Source organism: Amblyomma maculatum, chromosome 9, assembly GCF_055883805.1.
Source record: "Amblyomma maculatum isolate TAMU_Amacu chromosome 9, ASM5588380v1, whole genome shotgun sequence".
NCBI classification, from domain to species: domain Eukaryota; kingdom Metazoa; phylum Arthropoda; class Arachnida; order Ixodida; family Ixodidae; genus Amblyomma; species Amblyomma maculatum.
This window is the reverse complement of record NC_139352.1, coordinates 92,530,143-92,551,177: the sequence shown is the minus strand read 5'-3', so window position 1 is coordinate 92,551,177 and position 21,035 is coordinate 92,530,143.

Below are 21,035 nucleotides of genomic sequence, written 5' to 3'. Positions count from 1 at the left end.
CTACCAGCAGTCTGTAACCTACCAGATGCAGTCATTCAAATGTCCGTCGCGAAGTCCACCTTTTTATGTTTAAAGGGTATCTAGCTCCTAAGGAAAGTAATTTTTTATTAAGGCAACGAAGTTCCATAATATTCATCGATGGGTGGTCTAGCGCTCTTCGCGTGATTTATATTATAGTGTATCATGTACAAGCTCTTGCATCGAGCTTTGTCTCCAATTGGAGATATCGAAATAATCATATTTTAACATAAAAAAAGCAACGAAAGTGCCTCTTGCAGTTTGACCTCATCTGCCCGCACTGATATGTTCGGTGTTTCGTTGTACATGCGCAGACAAAAACGTACTCCAGCGTATGTTTGGCATTAACTCCTGCGATAATGAATCTAATGAGTTGTCACCCACCGTATAATAATCTGGAATCATTGAAACATGAAAAGGTCTTGCGCAGTTGGGAAGTTCAAATCATGCTAATGCGTCAGCTATTCGGTAGACAACAATGGCCGAGTTGTAAATATATATAAGGACATCAATAAAAGTGTATTACAGATACTCCTCGCCCCAATCTCGAACCTCTTCGGCTATAACACTTTCTCAGATTTATTGCGAGCTTAGAGGGCAATTTTCGTCGCTCGTTAACAGAGATAAAACAACCGGAAGAATAGTAGGGCAGTTGACACGCTGGCATTCTTTCAAATAACAAATCTGACAGGAATCGGGCAGTTACCACTGGTACCAACGCCGAAAGTACGCCTTACTCGTACCAATGCCGATACTCTCATTAATATCCAGCAAATAAACACGAGCGCCTATTACCTTGAAATAAAATTTAACAGAGTGCCTAACGCACAGGCTGAGTGCTGTCGATGTGACTTGCCCCCAAACTTTCTAAATACATGCAGATTGCAGACCTATTTGTGCTTAAAACGACTGTGTTCATGCAGCCACCATTTTTTTTTTGAATTCTCACTCAGTGCAAAATATAATCGATACTTGACAACTCCTATCCGACAGCATTATCATAAAACATCACATATCGCCTAAGGAAGCTGCAAAACGCACTGAAAACACAAACTGCACGTTTACTGACACTGAAAGAGGATGCGAGAGAACGGCATGCCAAAAATCAATCATCGCACATCTTCTTTACGACTGCAACCTGTGCCAAACGGTACCTTTCACTTACGTAGGCTGTCTGAAGTCCAAGGTCCTCTTGTTCTATTCGCCGTGAAATCGACCTAGAGGTGGCATCACCGTCGTTCCGGTAGTGTCGATTGGCAGCCGCCGGCGCTTGCAGAAACGCACGCGGCGTAGGTCTGCTTTAAAGTTTAGGGCGAGTTTGTTGGCGATGAAAACGGGTCTTCTGCAGTATTTCTGCAATATTGCAGAAAAAAAAAAATCCAGGGATTTCGATTTCGCCAATGCAGCAGAAGAAGCGCCGATTTTAGGAAAACAAGGCACACAACCACAAGTTTTCTAGATTTACTTTGCACGTTTCTTGCCCTGTACCACGCTCACGCGCCTGATACTTGAGCCTGCCTAATGACCGCTTTGCTTTTCTTATAGACTTTTAAACTTTTTATCGACTCATGCGAGTGAGACAGACGAATTCAGTGTCAATCCCACGCAGATACAAGGGTCGTGCTCTGACCTGCATTACATAAGAATGAATCGAGACAGCCTGGTTCATTATTCGTGCTTGAGTCGAGGATTAAGCAGGGGAAATGTAGCAATGACCGCGTACTGCATGGCGAGTTACTTTAGACTGAGTGCACATTAACTCTGGCTAGACAACCACGCACAAGTATTCCCAAAAAATGAGATCACGCCGACACTATACAGGAAATCTCGCCGCACAGGAAAGCTGATTGTTCACGTGTACAGCGCTGAGTGGACTGAATTTGCCGAGCTCACAAACACGCGGATGCTTTTTGCGGCCCCTGTCATAGAATGTCATAGTGTATTACTGCATGCGCCAGTAAGTGTAAATGATTTATTCCTGAAACCGAGGAAAGTATAAGGGATTTCTGATGTGTGTGATGTTGATATGTAATGGTAAATTAGTTGTATAATTATTTTGTTTTGCAATGCCAATAAATTTCACCGTGTGAGAGAACTTTTACACAGTGTACAAAATTTACAATAATGAGCGATTCATTTTCTGTAACGTTAAAGTGCAAGCTACGAATCACTCGCTCCGAAGACAACGTCATAAACTGCGCATGGGCACTGTCATGTTCTGGCAAGCAATTTTAAAGGCTGAAGATTTCTTTATCACTAATTATTGAGCAGTGACTAAATCTTATGCGAAGTAAAATATTAGGATTGCTTCCAAAACATGTGCCGGATACAAAACTATTCCGAAAAAAATGGAGGTCGTCTTATCATGCGAATCTGAAGGTTTATATATTCCCAAACTAAACACTGACATTTAAGCCCGCATGAAGCTGTTTTGCTCCCCTTGTTAGAAACGACGAGTTTGCTCGGAAGACAGCACTTAGATGAAGAGGGATTGTGATGATTATAATAGGCTGCCAGTAAAGTGCATTGATCTAGGTGTATTATGTAATATTTTGTGTAAGGAACGATGTTTCTCAAACATTCGATAATTTCTGTAAAGCAAAATGTACTCACTACCACTGTTACGAATGTTCAGAAGCCTTCAACAGCAAAAAAAAAAAAGAAAAATGCATATTGGCCCGGGGTTTAACGCATGAAAGCGACATCGGCTATGACGGATGATTGCAGAGGCTGGTTTCGGTGTCGTTTTTTTTCATTATTACCACCACATCGACCACGTGGGATTGTTTATTGTGCAGCCAAATCCCAAAGCAGAGGAGCGCCTTTCGAAACGGTCGGGGTTGAATCCCCCGTTCTCGAAATCAGCCATCGAGCGCCCTTACCATGAGACACCGCGACAGAGGTTTAAAAGTATAAAAAAAGTACTCAGAGAGCTCTGTTGTGCATACAGAAGGCATATCAGGCACATTGGCCTGTTCAAACTGCATTCTGCTGTATGAAGCAGTATGCGGTGGCATATGTTTTAGTAGCTGCGGTATTATATACAGAAACGGGAATATGCGATTTCTGAGCGTTTGCATTAACTTTTATTGACGGCAGGGACCTGTTTCGCTTTGACACGGCGCTAACGACAGTTACGCCGCGGTGTGAAAGGATCTTAAGCGCCGAAAACCGCGACAGATGATGTCCCTATCCAGCATGACATATACTCTATACGGACAAGTATTTTTTCTCGTAATGAAGCGTGGGATGAAGCCTGTTCACATATCTCTTTGCAAGAGGCAGCTAAGGAAACAAAAGCGGGCAGGAACCGTGAAACAAACAAAAAACACTCCTGTACACGCCACATGCGCGCGCGTAAATCACTGCGGGCTGGCACGCGACGCGAAAACGCATCCACACTGGGTAGGTTTCGCCGATGAGCCGCAAGATGGCGACTCTGCTCGATCTCGAGGCCAATAGCAGACTTCGCCGGTTCACTTTCCCGTTTAATGGCAAAAGCACACGTCATTTGTGAGCTGCCGACATCAGGTCGTTCTTATTGAAACACAAACCTACAATATTATTTTGTAGCCTTTCATTTATACAAACAGCGAGCTATCTCCATGTGTTCCAAATAGCGAAATGGTAGCAATAAGGCACGCCAACAACACTGGAACCAGAGTTCAAGCATTCCACACATGGCAGACTGCGGGTTTTAGACCAGCTAAAAAAACAGTTGCAATTGCCGTTCGAGGATGACAACATACAGCCATACACACTGCCTCACAGAATAAAAGAAAGGTAAAAATAAGCGAATATCTAAAGTATAGACTTCTATTTGGATAACACAGCATTTCCCTTTTTCGTCGCTGCCAAAACAAGCTACGTTTGTTTGACTTGACTAAGAAGTTTTTGTCGCCTTGGTGTTAATGCTCGTCAATAGAATACTCAGTTTCTAAACACATGATTAGAAAGATAATAAAAAAAATTCAGCTTTTGTAGTGATAGTATTTGGTGAGAATACTCTTGAAGAAGGCGATATAATTTAAAGCAGTGCAGTAAAAAATACAACTAAATATTTCGTTCACTACCAAAGTGAAAACGGACGGCAGCAGCACTGTAGACGATGGATTCTAGCTTGAATACGGCGTCATTTGAGGCATTACGATGTACTTACAACTTAGTTGCGCTTCATAGTAGCGCTTCAGAATCACTTTACAACTTAAAGCCTCGGGTATGACAGCTACGTCTGTTAATAATTCATATCGACAGCAACTGTGTCGTATTTGCGATTTTTCGCTTTAGGGATGCCGCTCGAAATAAGCAGATTTTGAGGATGTTTATACACTCGCAGTGAAATATTTTTTATTTGCTTAAAACTATGGTACATCTGCCACCATACGCTTGCAATGCTGAACAATGTAAACATATTTTTATCACTCTCTCAGCACAGAGACTTGATGATTGAGAGCAGTGTATTTTAATATGTGTAATGCAATTTTTTCACTGCGTACCAAACTGGTGGGGCTTACCCCCATGACTCAGTTTTAGAGCGTTAGGCTACGTAGCTACATGGCCATTGGGTTTGCGATGGTTCACGTATCCGAGTTTTTAACACTCAAGCACAAGGGAGATGTGGTTTGTGTAATAACTGTATCACATAACTCTTTATTTGGCCGAGTAACCAGCAGGGTCTCCCTGCAGTGCATTTCCTTTGTCGATCTTGTATTCAACTACATAGACTCTTGAATCCTCGTGTTCAATGTTTGCTATCTAATTAGGATTGGCATGATTTGAGATTAATGTGGCATGGAAACTTCACCTCACCAATTATTTCACAGTAAAACGCAACAATTGACAGCGCGGCGTTGCTGAGCCGGAATACATAGAAAAGGCAAGCGAAGGAAAGGAATGCCCACAATTCATGCCCCTGAACTGAGCCTGATTGTATAGGTTGTTCGTAATAGTACAAAGCAGCCCCTGCTCATATTGTCACGTAGTGGTGACAAGGCCGTAGACACTGAAAGAGGACACAGGTGTGATAGTACTGAAATTAACTCTTTATTGGGCTTACTTGCACCTGCAGAAGAACTAAGCAACTCGGCCATAGAGAAAGAGCGGACTCTCCCATAGGGCCCAGCGGTTCATTTGACTGTAGCGCACCAAGCGGCAGGCGGCAACTACTTTTGGTCTTGGTGAAAGGCGCGCAATTTGAATGCGTCCATGCGCTGCCCCATTACCCCTTGTGTTCAGGGGGTGACGGATGCGCTTTGCCGCCGGCGCGAATTTCCGGTTCCGGTTCTAAGCCCGCCGAAATCGAATGCTAGCATGGGCTGCGCCCTGCCCGGGCCTTTTGGCGCATTATTTTTGTTTTATATGGTGTGCTAGAGTTTTTTTTATTTTCAGCATGCATAAAAACATGCAAAACAGATTCCCAGTGCTCTTAACTACCATCAACGCAGCTGCGCCACAATCTTTGCAAAACTATTTCAGTAAGGATTTCAAGTGCTTTGAGAAGTGTACATTTACTTTGCTGCATATAAAGCACGTAAGAGATGCAAGCGATGTAGACGGAGACACTGAAAAAACTTGGCACACGTTAGGGGATGTGTACAGTAAAGAAAAATGACCATACACAAGGCGAGAAACAACACTTAGGTAAAGACAAAAAAGCTCGACATAGATTTCCGAATTACAGCAAATGCTATGTAACAAAGCAGGCAGTATACATAAATTACACAATCACAGTCGCTGCTACCTTAGCAAGAGTAACTTGCATTGTAAATGCAAGTTTCAAATAAAGTGCAAGCAAGACGTCATACGTAATGCTCCAGGCCTCTTGCGCGCGGTGCTCCTGTGGTTGCACCACGACACACAGCAACAGTTGCCGTTCCGTGACATCACCTGAAAATTACCACTGCGAACGTTTGTCATCCACCAAATGGTGCATCTGTGAAAACAGGTGAAACTTACGGAACCAGCTAATTCATGAAACTGCGAACAGGGTCGATCAATATGCTTTTCGGAACCTCGCCTGCTGAACATTGTTGCCCCACATAATACATACTACAAGACAAGGCGAAGGCCAAATCACTAGGTTCCCCTACATTATCATCTGCTTGCCGAAAGCTGCATGCACAGCCAACTACACATCCAGTTCGATAAAAATATCTCGTATCACGCTAACTAGAACACGGACTATCAGCAAACGTGCAGCCTCTTTGGGACTCAACAAATGCATGAGGAAACAGCTATGAGCTTAGTTAATCCCGGCCATTTTTAAATGTTCATTTTTTGGGGAGTACAGATATTCAGTAAGAGTTTACGAAAGCGCAGATGACGGTGCCTTCGACACACAGGTATTGTTCATTTTTACAATTTCGTGCACCAGTTTTTCAGGCTGGCGTAATAAATACGCTATTGCCCAATGAGCGACAACACTCTTTTCCGACATGCACGCACACATTATTTAAAAATTGAAATGGTCGGTTGTTAGATTGTCCTCCAGGCGTCGCATTTCCTGGGGCTTGGAGATCGTTGGTAGACTTGGCGGGCGGCGGCCAAGTGGCGGCTTTCGGCAGCAGGAGTATAGCCACAAGGGCTTGCGAGGTCGCGTCGAGGTGCAGGGCGACGTAATGCAGCGACAGAGTTCAACGCGGCTGCTTCTTGCACTGGAGCCGTCGGAGCCGTCGCTTGAGTAATGCCCAGTGCCTGCTAGAATTCTTGACGGACGACGTCCGCGAGCGTCGACACCTGGAGTTGTTGAGATGATGGCAGCAATCGGCAGAGCTCCACTCGCACGATCTCCGGATGAGGTCCGAAGGCTCTTTCCGCTCGCAGATCCGCTGCTGTAGGGGCTTGCGTAGACCGGTGGGAGCGGTCGATTGTAGTGGCGCATTTTGGTGTACATCGTCCTCTCCATGGTTGAAACTTCATTTTCAAATTCCGCAAGTTTTTGGCGGATTGTTGACAAGCCCTTTCACAAACAAAATGGCAGTGGCTTAGCTCTGGCTAAGCCTGGTAAATTGTGTTAGCAATGGCCGCATGGCTATGCTTGTGTGTTCGCTTGTGGCGTAGCTTGTGTGGTTCGATAATTTGGCTGTAGAATAACACATGACACACAATGATTACGACTGTTCTTCCTGCGATTCTTCAGCTCGCTGTCGTCGCTTGGTGGCATTGCGGTGTTTCTTAGCAGTCATGTGTTCATCAGTTGCCGACGAAGTGGAAGCACTCGGAGAGCTTGAACGTAGTCGCCGATCTTCATCTTGTGCACGATGCTTAGCACGACGTTCTTCACGTTATTCCACTGTCTCTTGTGCAGGTTGTCGCTTCCTTGCCGCAGCTTGTCGCTGACACCTCTCTTTAGCGGCCTGCATAGCAAAGCAAACACGGCGAGGCCGAAGCAGCGGCGAACCATCTCTTCGGCACGGCAGTGGCGCCGCTGCAGCGTGCGGTGCACCGACGGTGCCGCCATCTTGAGGAGTTCGGTTGAAGCGGTTGCTGTTCAAGGCCAAACATGGCATCTGCCGGGGATACTCGCCGGCTCGAAACCTGGCGTAGCATAGTTATCGCAATAAAATAGACTTTTTACCTTGTCGCATTAACAAATTTAGTTTTTCACCTTCGGTAATGTTAGATTCGGCGATGAAAGAGGTGCTTTATGTCAAGGTAAGACAGGAAACATTCGTTAAGGAGTTGAAGTCTTGATAGAAGGAGGCCCTGGCTGTTTCCGTTTGGACAACACTTGAAAAGGCAGTCAAAAACTTTTTCTTGAAAATCTGCCAATCTTTAAAAGCTGCCTCATAATTTTTGAACCATATTCGGGCAGGTACTTCAAGAGAAAAGTAGAGTTGCGTAGCCTCATTTCATCGTTCCACGCGTTCAATGTTGCCACGCGTTCGAACAAGTCGAGCCAGTCTTCCGTATCCTCGTCCGGTCATCCTTGAAAACAATTGGGGCTCACTGGTTTGGACGAAAAGCAAGGGTGCTTTTTGATCGACGGGTGCCATCTTCAGTGGAACGTCGCGGTGACGGGGTTCAGCACAGCCACCAGATGTCACGTAGTGGTGACAAGGCCGTAGACACCAAACTAGGACACAGGCGTGATAGTACTTAAATTACCTCTTTATTGTGTTGATTTGTTCATGCAAAAGAACTAAGTAACTCGATGGTGCCAATAGCAACAAAGATGCTCGTTGATCGTCGAACTAAAAATTCCGCTTTCATACCTCAATGTTCCATTTAAACACTGAAAAAAAAAAAAGATCGAGATAAAACCGCAAACGGTGACTAGCACAACCTAGAACATGGCAGACCTATACGCGAGTTGCCGGAATCTTCGAGAAACATCTCGCAACATGTTGGGCGACAGTGAAACTGATAAAACTGTATCTTCACACAATGAGCATGATTAAACAAAGAACACAAAATCTCTGTGCCAGAATCAGAGTGATAAAGCCGCATGCACATGCGGCTTTATCACGAATGCACGAAGAACGAATGCACATTTCAATGGTTAGCGGCAATATTGCCTAGAACGCATCGGCATTCCAAGAAGCTTTGACTGCTTGTTTTCTTCGATTCATATAGTATCCATAAAGAACACGCCGTTGCAGTAAACAGTGTAGCATGTATAGCAAATATTTGCAATCATTACTTGCAGAGCAATATAAATGTCGAGGACATTTAATGACGGTGAAATAAGGTCTAAATAGACCTTATTGAGGTGTGGCCTGCAAGTTGAAAAGTATATTACGTGGAACGTTACCTTTTTTACACCAAATCCAAACCCCAAGCACACCGCAGGTAAAAAAGACTCGCAACATAAGTTTAGGGGTTGTTTCCGACGGATCAGAAACGCCAGCAGACGGCGCTCGGTCAAGCAGCATGATTCCACCAAGTGCTCGTTTCCTCGCCCGATTTCCGCTTTACTCATATCGACGCCGCTGCACCGGGCATTCAGTGGTCGGGTGGTAGTGTTAAAGAATTGACTGGGTGTACTTTTTGTGCATTTGGAAGAGCAAATTGGCAGGAAATGATATACATGCGCATTAGTAGTGTGTAATTCGTTTTGCAGGACTCAATTTTCTGGAAGAAGATGGCCCATATGAAAGATACGGCGATTACATTCATTGGTCATGGAATCATGACGAAGTTGAATCCTACAGCAAAAATTTTTTCCTCAGGTTCCCAGTCTTAAAATTTACAAATCTTACCTTACGTGCTTTTGCCCTTACATATTACACTTTGGAAGACGCGCTCGGAACGAATCATCTGCAGGTAAGAACTATGACTCACCTTGTTTTAACCTCTCGAAAGCTAGCAGATGTGAGCGAAATGCGGCGCTCTGGATATGATAAAGTTTTTTCCCAAAAACAGTGTTTTTATTAGAAGCACGAGTAGCATAATTATGTTTAGCAGGTTCTGGGACTATAGGAGGCGGGTTTAGTGCATGGCGATAGCAGAATATGTAGGAAAGATAGATGGAGTTGTGAAAAAGTCAAGTATATTTAATCACAGGCATTGTCTCATTCTGCAGAAATTTAACATTGCATCTATAAAATACAGTGACTACAGTTGTGCATGTGTGATGAAATAAACGGGTGATTGCGAAATAAGATATCACTGCATATCTGGCACCTCGTTGCTGTGACATAGACCAAGTCACCTGTTTCAACATCTGTACCATAAAACAAATAAGGGAGGACGGACGAACAAAGAGCTGGTAGCTGACTTATGATGATAATAATAGCGAAAAAAGGATTTAATGACTTCGTTTAATGGTTACTGCGTCCAGTACTTCGGACACACAGAAAATAGATTTACTAGCCGCAGGTCGCAGTTTCATGCGCTGGATGGACGCCGGAGACAAGCCATGGCGATAGAGATGCCACGGCGCTGTGTACTCCTTCTCTTCGTTACAATTACCCCGCGTGCTGTCGCCATCCCGGCGACTCACGGGAAGGGACAACAAGGAATTTCTAATATGGCTTGAGGTGGCTAACGCTGACAAACTTGTGACCGCAACAGAGGTGATTGGATGGAGGGATTACTTGGCTCAGTGACGTAGTTGACGAGGAACACGCATTGCAAGACGCGATAAAGAATATGGTACTTGAATTCAAACTTTCTGGTGGCATTAACCTATAGCCAAATGAAGCGGCCGATGAGTAAAGTTAGAGCCGGCGTGTCGCTATCATGCTGATTTTGCGATAGCCTTGGTTGTCTGAAGTAAACGTGTGTACTAGCTGACGGCATTCCTCGGTCTTCTGTACAATACTGACAAAGTCCTGACTCTGACTCATCTTGATGGTATAGTAGAATTTCTCGAGGGGCACATGATGGTTTACGGCCATATAAAGGAAGAAGGGCGGAAAACAAGTTTTGTGCTTGGGTGGAAGGTTTGTGCGCGAATGCTACAAATGCCAGTACCTGGTCCCAGTTGGAGCGCCCAAAGGCAGATGTAACATTGATAGCGAGCATATCCCCGAGTATACGATTGAACCATTCCGTGAGGCCGATCGTTTCGGGTGGAACGCGGTTGTGGCACAATGTATGGGTTTGCAAGATGGTAGGAGCTCTTGGGTGACTTTGCACAGAAGAACACTACCTCTGTCAGTAAGTATCTTGCAAGAAGCGCGTAACGGATCAGGTGATCACCGGCGACCATTACCTATCGTTTACCAGCGGCACTGCATGGTAGCGGACAAGAAAAGTCCATTTCCGCGCGACCAAACAGGCGAGCTGGGCTTGGTAAAGGCTGCAGAGGGCCAGCGGGGCGGCAAGAAGTCTTTTGTTGTTGAGAAGCGCTAAAGAGCGAATGTACCGACGTACGATATTGTACATGCTCCGCTAGTAATAGCTTTGACGAATCCCATTATAGGTTTTCAGGACGCGGGCATGAGCGCTTTGCTGGTCAGTATGATGACGGGCACAAATATCGAGGAGAGTTGGCGCGGAATCACAAGAAGCCATTTCCTGTCGTCCGATTTGTAGCTCCGTCAGTAGAGGAGGCCGCCCCGAACGGTGAAATGGGAGGCTTGTCGGCGGAGTGCCCGAGGATGCGTAGCCGCGGATGTGGTGCCAATGATATCAAGCAGAGATAATATTGTAACGAGTACAAGGCAGCGATCACTGATCGGAACAGTTCCACGCGCTACACTCAGTTTCGTCCTCTTTGTCCTCTGTTCTTCTTTTTCCTCTTTTCAGAGAGGCAGGCGGCATTACCCCCCCCCCCCTCTTCGAAAGCGGCGACTCGACGCTGGGAATATCCTCAGATTATGCACACAGGAGAAGCAGGGAACACAAAGCTGCACACGCGCAAAAGATCACTGCCTCTCATAATACGGTTTCATCCGCACTACATGAACAGTTTCAGCACTTGAGCGCCGCCGTGTTGAAGGTCGCTGGCTCCGAGCAACAACTTCGTAAGTCACGTTACTAAGACGCCGAATGACCTCGTATGGCCCAAAGTAACGGCGAAGTAGTTTCTCGGAGAGTCCTCGACGGCGCACTGGTGTCCACACCCATACAAGATCGCCAGGTTGGTAGTGAACGTCTCGGTGTCGGAGGTTGTACCGACTAGCATCGCGATGTTGTTGTTGTTGAATACGGCACCGTGCGAGCTGGCGCGCTTCTTCGGCCCGCTGTAGAAATATGTCGACGTCTGCATAGGCGTTGGTGACATCGTCGCCATGACTTATGGGTAGCATAGCGTCCAACATTGTGGTGACGGGACGACCGTAGACTAGCTGGAATGGTGCAAGACGCGTCGTCTCCTGTTCAGCCGTATTGTATGCAAAAGTTGCATACGGAAGGACTTCATCCCACGTGCGATGCTCAACGTCGACGTACATGGAAATCATGTCTGCAAGCGTTCTATTGAGGCGTTCAGTCAGTCCGTTTGTTTGCGGATGGTAAGCAGTAGTCCTACGATGACTTGTGCGGGTAAGTCTGAAGAGAGCCTGCATTAGTTCAGCCGTAAAGGCTGTACCGCGGTCAGTGATAATAACCGATGGGGCACCGTGGCGCAGTACGATGGTCTTAAGAAAAAACTGGGCTACTTCTGCAGCAGTTGCACGGGAAAGTGCCTGTGTCTCGGCGTATCGCGTTAAGTAGTCCGTCGCCACTACTATCCATCCGTGCCCTGATGCGGACGTTGGGAAAGGGCCCAGAAGATCCATACCCACTTGCTGGAAAGGGGCTGTTGGCGGAGTTATCGGCTGAAGGAGCCCTGCAGGCTTCAGCGGAGGTGTCTTTCGCCGCTGGCAATCTCGGCATGTTCTCACGTAGTGCTGGACTGAAGGCAGCAACTTAGGCCAATAGTATTTTTGTCGAATGCGTGCTAATGTTAGCGTGACTCCTAAATGTCCAGCCGAAGGCTCATCGTGGCATGCGTGCAAGATTTCTGGCCTGAGGTCGGACGGCACAACGAGAAGAAAGGTTTCCTTGTTGTGCTGAAAGTTTCTCTTATATAGGACGCCATTGCGAATGCTGTAGGAGGATAAACCCCGTGCAAAAGCACGTGGGACAGCTACATCAAGGCCTTCGAGATGCTCAATAAGCGGGCGTAAACCGGGGTCAGCCCGTTGACGCTGGGTCATGTCGGTGGTCGTGACGACAGCAAGAAATGGGAAGTCATCGTCTTCTCTGTCGGGAGGGGCAGCATCAACTGGTGCACGAGACAAGCAATCGGCGTCGCTGTGCTTACGGCCGCTCTTGCATACAACCGTAATGTCGTATTCTTGGAGACGGAGACTCCACCTTGCAAGCCGCCCAGAGGGGTCTTTGAGGTTGGCTAGCCAGCATAACGAATGGTGGTCGCTCACAGCCCTAAAAGGTCGGCCGTAAATATAGGGTCGGAACTTAGTTATGGCCCAAACTACCGCGAGAAATTCCTTTTCCGTGGTTGAGTAGTTTGTCTCTGCTTTTGAAAGAGAGCGACTTGCGTAAGCGATAACTTTTTCAGTGCCATTTTGCCACTGAATCAGAACGGCACCGAGTCCAAAATTACTAGCATCGGTATGGATATCCGTAGCGGCGTTTTCGTCAAAATGGGCAAGTATCGGGGCGGCCTGCAGTCGCCGGCGCAACTCGTTGAAAGCATCCTCTTGATCATCTTGCCACGCAGAAGGAACATTGTCTCGGGTAAGACGCGTAAGAGGCTCGGCAATCACTGAAAAATTCTCTACGAAACGCCTGTAATAGGCACAAAGCCCCAAAAACCTTCTAACGGACTTTTTGTCGGTTGGGCGCGGAAACTTTTTCACAGCAGCAGTCTTGTCGGGATCTGGTTTCACGCCCTCAGAACTAATAACATGGCCAAGAAAGCGGAGCTCCTGGAATCCGAAATGGCATTTCTGTGGTTTTATCGTCAGTTGGGCTGAACGCAGTGCCTGTAGTGCCATTCGCAGTCGGTCATGGTGCTCCTCAAAACTAGCCACGAAAATGACGACATCGTCAAGATACACTAAGCACGTTTGCCACTTCAGTCCAGAGAGAACGGTGTCCATCATTCGCTGGAAGGTTGCTGGTGCAGAACAGAGACCGAAAGGAAGCACTTTAAATTCATAAAGGCCGTCGGGGGTGACGAACGCTGTTTTCTCTCTGTCCCTTTCGTCCACTTCTATCTGCCAGTAGCCATTCTTGAGGTCAAGCGACGAGAAATATTTGGCATTGCGTAACCGGTCCAATGCGTCGTCGATACGTGGGAGCGGGTATACGTCCCGTTTCGTTACCTGATTTAACTTACGATAATCGACGCAAAAACGCAAGGTGTTGTCTTTTTTCTTCACCAACACTACAGGCGAAGCCCAGGGGCTGGTAGAGACGGCTGTACCACGTCATCGATAAGCATTTCCTGCACCTGTCTTCGAATAGCCTCTCGTTCCGTTGACGACACTCGGTATGGGTGTTGGGAAATCGGCTTGGTCTCCGCGTCAACCATAATGCGGTGTTTGGCTACTGGGGTACGCCCAACTTTCGAAGACGTTGCAAAGCATCCAGCAAATTCCTGAAGGAGGTCCAGGAGTCGCCGCCGCTCAACCACCGACAGATTGGCATTAATGTGCACAGTTGATAGAATGTCGGGTGCATTACATCTGGCTGATGACGGCGGCGCCAGATTACAGATGTTCCCTGGCTCAATAAAGTCGGTAACATACGCGATGCCGTTCCTTTCGCAATGTGCTGAAACTCAGTCCCGAAATTCGTAATCCAGAGCTTCGCACAACCATCCCGTAAGCGAACAAGTCCTCTTGCAGCGCAGATCCCTTTCTCAAGAAGCAAGCCCACGTTAGTCTCTGCCAGTACGTCTCGGTCGCATGGTGAATCACTTTCTACCAAGACCATAATGCTGCACCGTGGCGGGACCGTAACGTCAGCAGCTGTAACACGTAAGGCGGACGTTGATGAACCGTCGACGCTAGATCTCGCAATGGCTTGGCTCGGCGAAAATGTCACTCGTGATTCTTGTAAATTAATTATCGCACCATTAGCCTGTAAGAAGTCCAAGCCGAGTATGACGTCTCGCGAACAGTGGGTAAGTACAACGAAGTCGCAAACATAAACAAATCCGTCAATTGCAACTCTCGCAACGCATCTTCCAGCCGGGGTAATAAGGTGTCCCCCCGCAGTGCGGATCTGAGGCCCAGTCCACTCGGTTAAAACTTTCTTCAATTTCCTGGCTAACCCACTGCTCATAACTGAATAGTCCGCCCCCGTATCAACTAAAGCTGTAATGAGACAATCGTCGATAGAAACTGGTATGTCCGAAACTGCGCACTCAGGTTCATCGTTACATGTCGCCGTCTGATAGCCGTTATCTTGTACTAAACTTGATGGAGGATGTTAAGCACTTCGCTCGTCAGCGGCCTCACCTTCGCAGGTCGCTGTTCCTAGTTTTTCCGAAGCCTCGGGGAGCGGGGGCTCGTCGAACGGCTAGTGCGGGATGTAGAGGGCCGTGGACTTGGAGAACGATAACGGGAAGAGGTAATGACGCGGGACCCGTACTGTGGGACATCCGGAGGATTCGTATGCGTCGACAGGTACTCCTCGATTTCGGGTGGTCGTTCACTACTCCGAGGACATCGTGCACGCGGATGAAAGCCACGAAGTCCGGCGCGGCGGTACGGACAGAACCTTAACATGTGACCGGCCTCACCACAGTGGTAACAAAGGGGCTGATTGTCAGGGGTACGCCAGACGTCACTCCTTCAGAATCGTGCTTCGGCTAGAAGAGGAGGATGGCGTGGGCTTGGATCAAGAGTAGGGGGTTCACTCTGGCTCTGGGAGAGCCGTACCCACTGTGGTGCTGGTTTGGATGCGGCACAGTGGGGTTCCCTCTTGGAGGATCACAGAGGTTATGCTGCTGAAGCACTGCCGCGTACGTTGGCACACTCGGTGGCGGTGGCTGCACACCAGGCACAGACGGTTCCGGGACGACGGCTTGCCTCACTTCTTCGCGAACGACCTCCGCGAGTGATGGAAGCCTCGACGACGATGTTAGACCCTGTAGCTGAATATGTCTCAGCTCTTCCCTGACCACCGATCGAATCAGCTCCCTTAAGGCATCATCAGAACCGTTGATGCCGGAACCGTAGACGACCGGTGACATGGCGGACACGTTACGGTTATAGTGCTGAGCCCTGTGTCGAAGTGTTTGTTCTATCGTGGTGGCCTCAGCTAGAAACTCTAATGCCGTGCCAGGTGGATTGCGTACAAGCCCAGCAAATAGTTCTTGCTTCACCCCGCGCATTAGGTGGCGCACTTTCGTCTCCTCTGACATATTTGGATCAGAACACCTAAAAAGGCGGATCATGTCCTCGAAGAACATTCCAATGCTCTCGTTTGGTGCTTGGATACGAGATTTTAGCGCCGCCTCCGCACGCTCTCTTCGGTCGTGGGCGGTGTAGGTCGCCAACAGCTGGCGACGAAAGAGGTCCCATGTTGATAGTGTCGTTTCGTGGTTCACGAACCACGTCCGCGCTGAATCTTCGAGAGCAAAGTAGACATTATAGAGCTTCCTTTGCTCATCCCAGCCGTTCTAGTTGGCGACCCGTTCGAATTGGTCCAGCCAGTCTTCAGCGTCCTCATAAAGCTCGCCATGGAAGGACGGTGGCGTTCGAGACTGGAGGACGACGAACTGGGGTGAAGACTCTCCGTTAGAAGCAATGTTCGGGTTGGACCTATGCATGTTGGCCACAGGCGTGCAGGAAAGAGGCCCGAACTCTGGCGACTGACCTCGAAGGCGGCGGCTGCAACTGCGATGGACCGGTGTCAAATCCGTGGTGGCTCTCGGTTGCCCTTGAGGGGTTGCACTCAGCAAAAAGGGAAATCGTACCCGGCTGCTCCACCAGAAAATGTAACGAGTACAAGGCAGCGATCACTGATCGGAACAGTTCCACGCGCTACACTCAGTTTCGTCCTCTTTGTCCTCTGTTCTTCTTTTTCCTCTTTTCAGAGAGGCAGGCGGCAATATCTAATTATCCAGTCACTGCTCAGAAGGCATATCCTCTATGGTGAGGGCTCTCAAGGACGATTGATTTAGGGACGACGATGCACGTGAGCACACCGGTGACCGGGAAAGAGCGTGGGCTCATAGTGCTTGTGACCAGAGTGATATACTGCAGAGATGTCATATTCCTGAAGCCTGAGGACCCAGCGGCTGAATTGGTCATACGGATCCTTGAGTGATGCGAACTCGCAGAGAGCGTGATTTTCCGTAGCTAATTCAAGTTAATAGTCGTACATTTAAGCGCGGAACTTTCTGATAGCCCACACTACTGCTAAGTATTCCTTTTCGGTAATTGGGCTCCGCTTCGGCAAGAGCACGGCTTGCGTAGGCGACAGCTTATTCCGACTAGTCAGGCTTGCGCCGGGCGACGACCGCACTGACGCCGACACCACTACCATCGGTGTGAAGGTCTGTAGAGGCAGTGGGGTCGTAATAAAGAATGACTGGCGGTGACGTCAGAACATGGCGCAGCCTCGGAAATGTATCGGCGCAGGTTGGCGTCTAAGAGGAGCGGTTAAGAGTGCCTTTCAGAATCTACGTAAGAGGGGCTATGATGTATGCGAAATTCCGTACAAAAAGACGGAAGTACGAGCAGAGAATCACGAAGCTTCGCAGTTTCAGACTGGTCGGTTTCGGGAAGTCCGTAACGGTATGCAACTTCTAAGGATCAGGTATAAGAGCATCTTACCACAAGATGTGTCCGATTATTGAGAGCTGGCGGTAACCGAAGCCGCACTTTCATGAGGCTCAGTTGAAGAGAGGCGCGCGTGAGGAACACGAAGACCTGGGGAAGGCTATTCAGGCGGTTGTGGAAGTCAGTTGAAAAGACAATATTGTCCAGAAAGCAGAAACAAATTTTCCATTTCTGGGCGCGCAATACAGTGTCCATGAGCCTGTCGAATATGGCTGGGGCGTTACAGAGTCCGAATTTCAAAACTTTAAATTCGTATAGCACGTCTAAGGTGCGAATGGCGGCTTTTGCACGATCCGCTGCTGCCAAGGGCAGCTACCAATTCAGAGAGGAAAATCATTTTGCTCCTTGCTAGTATCGTCGATTAATTGATGGGAGCATACCTCTCGACAAGTAATCTCGACAAGGCGGCGATAATCAACGCCAAACGTATTAACCCATTCATCTTGAAAAGGACCACAGGAGGTGACCATGGACTAAAGGATTATCAAGTTACACCGCGTTGCAGCATGTCATCTACTTCTTCGGCAATAACACTGCGCTCACTTCGCGACAAACAATACGGCCACTGAAGGAGATGTGGGTGAGTGCAAGTGTCGATGAGGTGTGCAACAGTCATCTCGTACGGCCTAAGGAAAATTGTGTGTGTGTGTGGGGGGGGGGGGGGGGTCAAACAGGAGTGTTCGCATAAAAGGTCAAGAATTTCCTAGTAGCGGCGCAGCTCTAGAGCGCTGTCCACATGATGGTCAAATATGTCGGGCTGCAGATGATAGGAAGCCATACGAGGGGGATTCAAAGCATCAACTTGGCAAGAAGAAAATGAGACATCACCCATGGCGAAGCGAATGTCCACGGGCTCAATAAGGTCAAGGCACTTCTTTTGGACCAATATAGTGGGAGAAGTGAGAGAAGTATGCTGGCACCATTAGTTATGTCAAGGACAGCAAACGGCAACAATTGGCGGCGGGGGCAAGAACATTTGGGGTCAAAGTGCGCTGGGGCGGCGGTGGCAGTAGAGACAGTGAGGGGAGAAAGGACAGAGCTAATTGCTGGGATGGTTGCGTCATAAGTGACGAGGGGTTTGGGGGCAGAACGAGGACGCGGCTGGTGAAACAGGGTATCAGAAGGTGCCGTAATAAATTCAGTGAGCTCTATTGAAGAACAGTATAGTCAATGATGGCATGATGCTGGGACAGGAAATCCTAGGCGAGAATAATTTCTTGAAAACGCGTGGCGAGGACGACGAAGTCGATGAGGAACAAGGCAAAGCACCAGCAATGACGACGCGAGCAGTGCAGAAGCTGTCGGCCTTATACTATGAGCGGCTGGAGTACAAAGCGACAGTCCCGCGAGGGGCGTAGCTGCCTTTCGTATGGAGCTGCATAGTTATTGGCTTATGATAGGTACCACGGCACGAGTGTCGACGAGCGCCAGATTATACGATTATATCTTCTACGATGACAGCAATCACATTCATGGGATGAAGATGAAGACTGAAGGTTTGTCGAATACGAAGTTCGTACCTTGCGAACTGTGGCGGTTAGTTTTCCGCCTCACTTGCCGGTTGTTGGCGCATGGGCGAAAATCAGTAGTGACGTGGAGAATAGCGGCGGGGATGAAGTCCGGATGATCAGGAAGCGCTGTTTGCCGACCGGGTGCGACTGGGGGGCCAAATAAGATGGCGGAGGCCGTGCTGCAAATGCCGGAGATATGTGCGCGGTTCTAGCGTTAAAGGTGTCCAGGGGTGCCGCAGGCATAGCATAGGATTATTTGAAGTGCATCATGCTGATGAGGTCTGGTCCAAAAAGCATCAAAGCTATGGGTGGCGAACGCACGGGGCGAGGAACATAGGCATATGCCACCGCAAGACAGCTACTTCGGCGTACATGCGGCAGACGGCATACGTGCGGCTGGCGCGAATGCTGTAGCGTAACACAGCGTGGAATTGTAGGCATAGTGAATTACAGTGAGGCTGCGACCAGGGTGAGCTCCGGAGCAATGCCTGTTGCTGACTCCATCACAGAGGGCAGCAGACATTTCTGTCGAGTGACGTCCTCGCGAACAAAACCCTTGATTTCAGCGTGGGGTCAGATGGCGCCAATTTCGTGGCCAGTCCAGCCAGCAAAGCGTCAGGCAAACAACGAATCAAACTACCCTCCTTGCGCAGGTCGTCAAGGCAATGACAGATGTCGAAGACTTCCTTGACCGCATGGGATCATCGGCGAGGAGCATGTTGAAGGGGCCGTCGTCTATTCCCTTAATAACATGGCGTATTTTGTCGATCTCTTTCATGGTCGGGTTGGCGTGGCGACATAAGTCAACAACCAACTCAATGTGACTCTTGAACGTTTCACCGGACAGCTGCGCTCGCGACTGAAGACGCTGATCCGCACGAAATTTGCGAACGGTGGGGCGGCAAAAACATCAGAAAATTTGGTCTTTAAGTTAAGCAAGGTGTTGCTGCCCGACTCATGGTTTTAAAGCCGATGATTGGCTACGTCGATCAAATAAAATAGGGCGTTGTTGGGCTTTCGGTCGCCATCGCAGTTTTTGTGATGGCCAACCCGTTCATAGGCGGACTGCCAATCGACGTCGTCGTCGTTATTGGTGCCGTCACTGAGGTAGCGGGGCCTCGCTGACGTACCAGTGCAGGTGACGGACGGAGCTACATGCAGTGGGTCGGCTCAGTCCTTACGGTCGTGAGCGTTCGACTGCGAAGAGCCAAGGCTAGAATTGTACTGTGAACCCCGGGAGCACTTCCACCAAGTAAAAGGAGGATTTAATCATTTATTCCGACAGCAAAACGCTGCCAGTACTTCGGTTACAGCAGAGTAGAATTACCGGCAGCAGGTCACAGCTTCATTGCGAAACATGGATGCCGGACACAGGTGATGGCGGCAGAGATGCCGCAATGCTGACAGTTTTTTCTTCTTTGCGTTAGGAATAATAATTGTTTATTGCCATAGCATATTAACAAACATTCAGAATGGGGGCTGTCGAAGCCAACAGGAAGTTTACAGGACTAAGCCCGGCGTCAACGGCGGGCGAACAGTGATGGTGAAATTTGTCACAATATAAACGCAGACTGAAAATATTAATATAAAGCATACTGCATAAAGTCCATTGTTGGAATGATACTGTGTTAGAGACATTTCAACCCTTTAAATCTTGGTTTTGAGGTAGCGGAGCATGCATGATCAGGCAAACTAAAAAACCTGACGGATATATATATATATATATATACATTGCTTTGCTTTACCATATCGTGTTGTTAGTCTCATCACCGTGTAGTGCTGACAATTATGTCGAGATCTGGTAGGGGCTGATTTAATCATGAAGGCAGGATTTCAAAAGTGTCCTAGGGCACATCTCTGTGTGTATAATAACTCAAAGGATGGTAGACGAAAGTAATATAAATAAGTTCACTATATGCAACTGCTTGCATGACTTTTTTTTTCGTAAAGGAAGAAAACATTTACCTGTAACGAATATCCACGGCATGCTTTGTTGTATGCTACAAATATGTGCTATGTGACTGTGCCTTGAGAGATCGCTATCAAAATGTATAGCTAGATATTTTCCTGTGAACACTTTCCACTAAACGACAATGAGAGCTTAGAGAGCTGCATAGGTTCCAAAAAAACGTATTCATTTCGCACAGTAATGTTCAAGATATTTTCATGGTTCATGGGCAGTTTAGTGTTCAGTTGGTGTATGGAAAGTTTTTTTATTAAAACTGTATCATCGGCGTAAGAAAAGACCACCAAGTGTGAAACTACTGACGCGCAATCATTATAAAGAAATTCAAAATTATTCTGAAGTAATGAA